A 9,950-nucleotide genomic window follows, 5' to 3' on the forward strand; every position below is an offset into this window, starting at 1 on the left:
GATCCTACAAAGCCTATTCAGGCAAGTGTACACGAATTCAAAGCGCTCTCTAAATATTGTAGTCGTGATCACCATTTTTTCAGTCTCTACAAAGAGCTGGGTTTTTACACAGTGGTTTGAGCTGAGGGCAAACACTAGCCAAAGAACACGTGCTGCATTGTAGCTACTACACACTCACTCAGAATTTGGCTGCAGTCGCAGTGCAGTTTTTGTTCCCTACAAATCTGTACGTTGAAAAGGTGCTCAGCTACAAGCCAGTAGATTTTCTACCTTCCCCACAGTATCAGGTGCATATCCCATGGCAGACTGTCATTTTCACTGCACCAGACTCACAAACAAATCATGGGGCTTAAAGTCCCCCTGTCAAAAAGATACGCAGCAGTTTTTGGAAGAGAGGGCAGGCAATTGGTGTGTCACCACAAGATACATTTCTAGCCTCTCAATCACACAGAGTTCTTTGATCTTGCTGCCTGAAAGAACCTCTGCTTCCTCAAAGTACCCCAATAAAGAAAAAAGAGAGCAGGTTATAACAGGAGCACAGAGAGATTAAGTGCCTTTCCCAGCAGAGAAAAGGGGTGAATTTGCCCTCTTCAACATCCATCCTCCAGCAGCCAAGTTGTCCTGTCTTCTGGAAGACCAATGCAGAACACGAAGCTATAAACCACAAAGTTTTCAAGTTAGTATTGCCTGTACCCAAGACACCTGACTGCAAACAGCACAAAGCAAGAGATGCACAAAACCCCACACCAGCTTTAGCTTTTGTACAAAACCTGTTTTGTTTTGAGTGAGATGTTCCTGTTCTCACTTTCTGTGGTGCAAACAAGCAAAGCAAGTCTCTGGAGTCATCCCACACATCATTCCCAGGCAGCCTGCCTTAGTGTAAACTCCACTAAAATCATATTTTAAAAGCAGTTGACAAGGGATTTGGCAGTGGAAACCAAGGTTAACATTCTTACTGCTTCAGACCTGTTGCTGATTAGCTCAGGACTGGTGCCAGCCATGCCAGAGAAAACCTCTGAGCGCGCCAGCAGTGGTGCAGGTACCTCCAGTACCAGGAACAACGGCTGATGCACTTTGCAGTGCCCTGGCACACAGACAGAAAAATGAACATCATGCAGACACAGAACAAGGCAACAGCAGCTCTCACCTCATCATGGCAGCCACAAGGACAACTTCGGGAGTCTCCCTTTCTACCCAGAATATCCTCATGTAGGAACATTCACACCTGGAAATACCCACTTTGCTAACAGGAGTGCTAGGAATGGCCAAGAAATCTCTTCTGACCGTCCGCCCTTACATATCCCCAGTAACGTTGTCTCTGGAGGTGCTCTAAAGCAGTCACTGAACGATTTGGGGAGTTATATTCCTCTCCACAGCTGAAATCACTTTATTAGAGTCAGATCAAATATCAAGCACAGTCAAGGGCAATTAAATGACAGCTCATTTCCCAGAGCTGTAAGTCGAAGTTCATAGGAGCTGTCTCTCTCCTGTTGCTATAGGAGCAGCGCTGGAAACAATGCTCAATCCACGCTGCATAGGGCTGCCTTGAAAAGGATCGTTCTTCCAGTAACATTAAACAACTCCCAGCCAAAACTAAAACATTTAATAAAATAAAACATTTCTCCCTCTTCCACCCTGCCCTCGTGTAGCACGTTCTAATGACTCCACCAAAACTATTTACAGGACTGTTTTTGGCGCAGTCTGCAAACTTGACCGGGAGGCACCAGCATGTGAATAAACAACCAAGGGCTGCCTCCAGGGAATTACTTGTTGGCCCTTCACCAAGGCTGGCAGCAGGAGACAAGACACAAAGAAGTCCCTGGCTCCAAAGCACACATCACTAAGCTCCAAAGAAATCCCCCAGCCCCATGCCAACAACCACTTCCCTGAAACACCTTGCTCTGCCAATTGCACGGGGAGCTGGGCTTGCTCTGGTCCTCTCTGCAGCTCCAAGCAAAGGCACAGGCAAAGGGCAGCTCTCCATGATGGGGACAGAGCCAGAATCAGTACAGCAACTTCAGCAAGTCTGTCTCAGTGTACGTCCTGGTTTTGGCTGGGATAGAGTTAGTGTTCTCCTTAGTAGCCGGTACAGCGCTGCGGTTTGGATTTAGTATGAGAACAGTGTTGGTAACAAACATGTTTTGGTTGTTGCTAAGTAGTGCTTGCTCTAGATCAAAGACTTGTCCATTTCCCACGCTCTGCCATTAAGGAGGTGCACAAGAAGGGAAAGAGCATGGCCAGGAGAGCTGATCCAAACTGGCCAAAGGGATGTCCCACACCACAAAATGTCAGGCTCAGGATATAAACTGGGGGCAGCTGGCCTGGAGCTGCCCATCACCACTGGGTGACGGGCTATGGAGCTGTGCTGTGCATCATCTGTGTTTCTTAGGGTTTGTTCCCCTCTCGCTCTCCTTTTCATTACTACTATTGTTATTAAAATTATTACTACTGTCATTGTGGTTTACATGGGGGCAGTTGATAAAGTGCTCTTATCTCAACCCATAACTTTTAATTATATTATTTTACTGATTCTCCACCCATCCCACCAGGATAGAGGCATGAGGGAGGAGTGCCTGTATGGCACATAATTGCTGGCTGGGGTTAAACCATGACAGTGCAATCATCCACTTCATTTAGAGCTGGCAAGGAAAAGAAAGTGGGAAAGGGTTCTAACAGATGCCAGCACAAAACAGCTGGACATCAACCGAAGTGGGAAAAAATGCTGCAGGGGATTTCTCCACCAAATCACCCTCCTGTTAACTTAGCACTCTATGAAGAAGCTTCAGTAAAAGAAAGCTTAAAATTACTTTGAAACTTAATCCTCCCCACAACCACCCCATCCACCTTAGGGGTCAATTTTCAAGTCAGGGGGAACCATTATCATCTCATCTGATCTCCTTTTAGTTTTAAAGGTTAACATTTAAAGGCTAAAAGTAGTCTACTCTATATTCTACAGCAGCACCCTCTACCCTGGATTAACCCTCAAACACCAAGAAGACTCAAGAACACTTCAGGAGATGGGAGAAACCATACTTTGCGCCCTCAGGAGCCTCTAAAAACATAACCGGCACATCCCCAGCATTCAGACTTGTTTGAGCTCAGCAGAAAACCGCAGAGCACTTTGCTCTCCGTTGCTGGGCAAACTCATTATCCATCTTTCAATTCATCCAATGCCATTAGTGAGCAGGAGAGGAAAAGCAGTCCACAGCATAGCTCACTTGGAGCTTCAGACTCGCAGTAAATCCTTAAGTATTAAAAGCAAAACATACCCAAGAGAAAATCCAAGAACAACACAGTCAAAAGCTTCTGAAGAAACCGAGTCACTATCTTCAATACTAAATGCCCGCTGTGAAAATGAGGTCCCTCTAGGATATACAAAGATAGAGGAACCCAGAAAATAAAATTTATCTCCCGCTTTTGAAGAATTTAGAAAAAAACTCAAAATCCATGCTGGAAATAACCAGTCAATTCTAGCAGAGAAAATATTCCTCCTGTTACTCGCCTCAGTCAAAAGAGTGCTCTAGCTCTGACTGCCCAGGGCGGGATAATGCAGGGAGAGGGGACCAGAGCTGGCCACACAAGCTTACCAGTGTCAAAAATTACGAGGATGATCCACCGCAGCTGTGCCCTCATACACAGGGAAACCAGCTTCCCACTTACCCCCTTGTAGATGTGTCGTTGGTAAGAATCACACTGATGAAAATACAGTAATTTATTTCGAATACTCTCACTGCTCTCATCAAAGTTGGCTTCCCCCTCCCTTTCTTTTTTCTTAGAATATTGTTAAAATTCCCAATGAATAGGAAACACTAAAGGCCTTTTTTCTGTAAGGAGGTTCTGTTCCACACAGAGGCAGTTGCAGCCAAAGTAAAGCTCAGGACACCAGTGAAAGCAGACGCTTCCCTCTGCACCAGTCTGCTCTTCCCTCCTCCCAGGCCTTTGGCAGCACACCTGTGAGCCAGGATCTAAGCTTCCACAGTGCCTCAGGGCAAACAGCCCACTGAAGTCAGCAACCAGGATTTTGTCCCGGTCTAAGCACAGTGGTTTAAGTTCCCTTTTTTCTTCCCATCTTGGACACACTGCATACACCAGAGGTAAGCCCTGGGGAGTGCACAATGGACAGAACAGGCTTTTGTTTGGCTCTCCAGAGCCCATTTCTGAGTCTGAGCACAGCCTCATTCCTCAAACATGAGCTCAGCCGGACACCTGCACTCTTTCTCTGCTCAGGAGAAGGAAAAATCCCACACAACTGGGACTCAAAGGTGCAGGAACCAGCCTGACAGTTCTTCCTCCTGAAATATAGGAAGAGGTCCTCCCAATAACAAGAAATACATACTTTAAAAACCCTCCAAGTGGACAAGGTACCCTGGAGACCACACCAAATGTCTCCTCACCTCTGGCAGACCTCTCGCCTTTAGCCAAGTCCCTCAGCAAAGATGGAAGAGGGCTATTCCACACAGCAAGGGGAAACCTGCAACCAACCACAGATAATTCCTCAGCAAGTGGTACTTCCATACAGGACTGGACTCACCGTTTCCATGCTTCAACAGCCAAAACCACAAGCACAAAGCCCGACACTTTCCCATGCACACATTCCTTGCACACTCGACACAGAACCAGGGGACTCTTTCCTGCTCCCACGTGTCCGTGTGCCTGGCTTCTGCACTCACTGTACATCCCTGTGACAGCACACACAGCTCCCACCACCTCCCTGGGAGCTCTGCATGGAGCTTACAGTGACCATGGAGAAAAAGGGCCAACCACCTCTGTTCCCAGGGCAGTGTGGGGTTGAGATGTGGGATATGAATTCCTCCCTTCTGGATTCCACCAAAGCTAAGAAGAAATACTGACATTCATGATCCATGACTCACGCCTGCCTTGTCAGGCACTACAAAAGTCCTGCTCACTGGCTGGCATGCCAGAAATGTCAGCATGGCTGCCATCTGCCAGTTGGCTCTGATGGCAGATAGATTTGACCAAAACCACCCCTCCTCCTTATTTTCTTTATTGTTTGCTTTATTGTGGTGGACAATGAGGATCAGAGTACTCTCTAAAAACCACAGAGGCATTGTTGCTGCTATTCTAGCAGATAACAGGTCAGCAATGCACTCCAGACAAAACAGAAACCTCTCCCACAGTAATTCCTACCTCCCACAGTAATTCCTATCTCAAACCACTCTTGGTCCCGGTTTTAACTGAATTTCATTAGTGAAGGAGCCAGTGAATCTATTGTTCATCCTCCAGCCATGCTGGTAAGTCATATTCTTGCACTGAAAGAGCTACCAAGGACTCCTTTCAGTCTATGCTGACCTGATTGCACTTCTGTGTGAGATGCACCTCCCGAGCTGTACAGCACTCTTCTGTCTGGGACTGGAGAGTCCAGCAAGATTAGCAAGACCCAAATGCAGCCCAGACTCCAAAACACACCTGTTATTCCACCATGCAATGCCAACAGTGCAAAATAGTAATCATCTGCTTGATCTTTCTTCAGTCCACTTCTTTCCCATAGGAGCAGAAGTGTTTCAGGGCGAGCTATCAGACACGTTTTCACCTCATCCATTTGTACAGCACAGCAAATCTTTCTCCCACAGCATGTCCAAAAGGTGTTTCTTCCTTTAAACCTATTCCTCTCCTACAGTGGCAAAGACATCTGGGAAACATCTGCAAATTCCAGCCCAACTCCACCGTTTCTTAAGTGTCCCTATTCCACATCACAGCCACAAGGACAGATTTCACCAAAGCACAGGCACTCATCCTTACAACTCTTCCCACTGCCCCAGCTCCCCACTGCTGCTTGCTTTCTTATAAAAGTAAAGAAAACCTGGGTTGAACAAGTGAACTTTGCTCCCTTTGTATTCAGATCTGGCACCAGCCACAGATAAGAAATAATGGTCAATGACAAGCATTTTATGTCGCTGACTCCTGCCTCGGCTTTTCTTTATGAGGTCTCATTACCGCGGCCAGGAACAACCTGTGTGTCTGAGCAACATCCTCTCTGGCGCCTCCCACTCATCTCACTTCCACCTCTCTTAAAAGGCCGTGCCACACCCTCGTGTGCAGCACCCACAGCCTCCACATTCCCTGTCTGGGATGCCCTCACCTCAGCAGGCAGGAGAGGAGGCTCCAGGCAGGCAATGCAGTGTCAGTCAAGAGTCGCACAGTGTGTATTTGCTTGGCTGCACCCTGCATAACAGCACCCAAATGAATTTAAACAGCTGCCAAGGACCCTCCCTCAACTGCTGCAGAACAGAATTTCTGATGTCCTTCTCACTAAACCAGTATCCTGCCTCCAATAATGTCCACCACTACTGGCATCAAAAGCATGCATGAAATACACACACACACACATATATGTCACTCCATGACAAGGCCAGCTGGCATGTCATGGCATCAGTTCATGCTTGCGTCCTTCTAAGGAGCTGGACACACTTCCAGTCCCATGCTGAGCTTACTGCACTCTGGCCCTAGAGAGCTGAACAGCAGTTTTCCAGCTTGGACTTGGGTCATAGCCACCCCACCAGCACCAGAAACTCAGGCTGGAAACACTGACCAAGCCGGTCACACCCAAATGCCCAGACCCCAAAATATACCTTTTACTCAGCCATGAAACTCCAGGAGTGGAAAATAGTCATCATCCTCCTGCTCGTTTTGCTAAGAGTTTCATTACTGCCAGCAGCAGGACACAGGACTTAGCAGGACTCTCTGAATCTATTCCCCAGGATCCCAGGCTGCTGAGATCACAACCAGAGGAGTCTGGCAGGCAGGACAGAAAGGAGCAGGCTGGCAAACTTGAAGAGAGATGCTCATGAGCAGGGCTGCTACTACAGGGCACATCCCTGCCAAGAGGGCCTGGCAGCCAACAGCTTTTGTGCTGTGGAGGGGGATGGAATGAAGCACAATCCACAGAACTGACAGAACACCTCAACTCCATTCCACACACCTGTAATTCCTCATTTCTCCCTCCACATCCTGGCTTCAGACACAGGGTAGCAGGGAAAAAGCACATTTCTCACAGATTGGGAAGATGGTCACCATCCTGGGGAAAAGCTCTGTCAAAATCCATGTACCAAAAGGATGAGGGTCTGAAAGGCAGGATGAGCGAGTGAGACCTGGTCTACAGAAGGAGACCTGGTCTACACCCTTAGGATCTTGAAGGTTTTTAAACAATCAGGGAGACTTAAGCTTCTGTTCCTCAAACCAGAGAAGCTGAGATGAGCCGTCATTTCTAGGAGCCCTCCTCCCTCAGGCTTTCCAAGAGCTCAGCTGTCAGAGCTGGAGATAACCCAGTGTTGAGCTCAAGAGCAGAAAGCAGAGTTGAGGGGTAGAACATCCTCTCAGGAGGAATCTCTGAGATTCTTCTCTTAAGGAACGTGGCTGATGAGGCCACTGGGGATAGTAATGGTAAAGTGGGACATGAAAAAGCACAGCTACCCTTTTTGTTTTTCAGAGACTGAAAGGGTTTTTTTCTTTCTAAGCTTCTGCCTTAAACAGAAGGCACAAGAAGAACAGAGGGACAGTATGATTGCTTTAAAAATGACCAAATTAACTGGAAATGCCAGACAGGGTAGTCTGCAACAAACAGGTACACATGGTGACGGAGATGTTACACAAAGACATGTAAATATACATTTTCCTTCCATCCATAACCAACAGTTCAATGCATCCCTGAGTGAAGAAGCCAAACTATGTAGAGGGAACAAGTGAATTTGCCAGTGGGATGACCTGTCTAGAAGAGACACAGGTCTCTAATCAACCCCCTCAGGGCTGTCTCAAGAGGGAGGGAGTTGTTGCCATCAACATTGCACATCGCCACTGTGCATGTGTGATGGAAACAGTTCAAGTCATGCTACGACTTTTACTTGCAGGGAATGATAGGTCTGCTGGAAAGTTCCTAAGGGGAAAGTGAGCCCTTCACAGCCACTCCCTCCTAGCATTTTTGCTTGACAACGGAATACAAGCAGCTCTCTTCCACCCCCTTACTGAAGAATGTATCACACCCAAAGAGAGAAATTTTCAGAGGCTGCACTGAAAGTAGCATATAAAACTCCTGTAACACAGTTGCCTTGACTTAGGAAAACTAAAACTCATTAAACTCACAAAATGTACCAAAAGAGGGACTAACCACCTCAGGCTCCAGAGTAAAATGAAGTGCCACACGTGGGACATTATATCAAGCACTCAGAAAAGGTGTTTTCTCATTGACCCCTGAAACCAGCATACAGCAGGGAGTGCCAGGACTTTTACCAGGCAACTGGGGGGGTCATTTTCCTGCACTGCAGAAGCCATAGGACAATGAACACAAGCAGCAGTTTGGAATGAAACACGCTATTTGCAGAAATGCAGCATACGACCAAAACTAAATACAGGCCAGGAACTCAAAGACATATCAGCAAACTACAGAGCACGGATGTGATCTGAAGTGACTTACATGGAGGAGCTCAAAAGCTGCCACCTCCTCCAGCTCGCAGCTCAAGCTTCCAGCAAGGGCATCTGACACAGAAGCACTGGCACACCAGAGCTGCTGTAGCAAACCAGAGCCCAGGCCCACCCGTGCAAGCCAGCGTTGTGCCTGTGACAGGGACCTGCCACCAGATTTATGTCACCTGTCACATAAAGCGTAACTGATGCTACCCCAGCTTCCAACAATCCACAGACTGGGAACTGCCTGTCCCAGCCACACAAAATGCTTCAGAGAATATAAACGCACCGAAACTTCTGCACTGACTGCACCCTGCTCCCTACATCACAGACAGTCCTTTGGCAGCAATGACAGTGAACCAGGAGAACTGGGATGGATCTCGGACTGGTGGCATGCTAAGAGGCTCTTCAGCCTCCACAACACCAGCTGGTAACACCATCCATCAGACCAAACGCTTCCCTAAGAACCTCGGCAATAGCCATGAAGGAAAAGAAACTGTTTTCTCAAAAGGGACTGCTTCCAAAATTGTTTGAACAAAACGGCCTCTGGATGGGTGATGCTATTTCAATCAACCCTTGTTCTAGGAGGCAGCACACGAACCCTCAGAGAGAGCCAGGAAGCGCTGCAGCAGGACAAAGGAAGTGAAGCAGTGCAGAATTTAAGGGATGCTATAGAGTAGCCTGAAATAAAGACATGTCATTGCTAAAATTCAACAGGATACTGCAACAAGTTGATTACAAAAGCCCTAAGGAAAAGTCAGACTTTAAAAAAAAAATTACCGCAGTTTATGCTCTTCACGAGAGGAGAGGAAGAAGCAGCTACTTGTAAAGATTCCTCACGGCAAGCAACACACGGCGCAGCGATAACCCACTTTAAACCACTGCCATCAGCTCCCCATTAGACGCGGCTTCCAGAAAAAGCAGGGAGCAGAACATCGCCTGGGCTGTGCGGTAAACAAGCGCTCGCTCTCTCCCTCCTCCGCCTCCAAGGGTCCCACAAGCCCAGCACAAAGGCCAACTCTTTATTTGTACCACGGGGAAATTTGACGGAACAAAAGGCGTTGGGGGGGTAATAATCGTTTCACAAGATTTATGGCAACACTCACAACACCTTTACTAATTCCGCGGGCTGCGCAAAGTTTATGACACCACCCGCAACAGGTTAAAGCGCTTCTCTAAGGGGAAAAAACAAACCCAAAACAACCAACAAAGCGCACAAGGGCCAAGCCCCTGCGAGGCTGTAGTGCCACAGGGCGCCGGAGGGGAAGCAGCGCTGCGGTGGAGCCGAGCCGCGGCCAGGTCCCCCCGGAGCGGGGTGCCGGAGGGAGCGGCGGGCCCCGGCCGCGCACGGCCCGCTCTCGGCCCGGCTGCCCGGCGCTGCCGCCCCAGCCCCTTCCCCGGCCCCGCTGCCCCGGGGCCGCGCTCCCCCGCCTGCCCCGTCCCGCCGGTGCCGCCATTTCGGGCGCCGCGCCTCACCCTGGGCCGCCGCTCCGCGCCGCCGCACGCCCCGACCTGCCGCGCCGCACGGGAGG

General features: G+C 48.6%; 1 protein-coding gene across 5 annotated transcripts in view; it reads right to left on the reverse strand.

Moving 5' to 3' along the window:
- Positions 1-9,950, reverse strand: part of CD151 (CD151 molecule (Raph blood group)) — a 32,036-nt gene extending 22,086 nt beyond the window's left edge. For 2 of the 5 annotated variants that reach the window (XM_066320966.1, XM_066320962.1), the window contains exon 1: positions 9,895-9,950. The gene's annotated coding sequence lies outside the window, so the exon portion shown is untranslated. Of the gene's footprint in view, positions 1-3,731; positions 3,750-9,198; positions 9,217-9,894 lie in introns of those variants that run through there. The other 3 variants (XM_066320963.1, XM_066320965.1, XM_066320964.1) reach the window with 3 other exon arrangements.

This window comes from Sylvia atricapilla, chromosome 6 (genome assembly GCF_009819655.1).
Source record: "Sylvia atricapilla isolate bSylAtr1 chromosome 6, bSylAtr1.pri, whole genome shotgun sequence".
NCBI lineage: Eukaryota > Metazoa > Chordata > Aves > Passeriformes > Sylviidae > Sylvia > Sylvia atricapilla.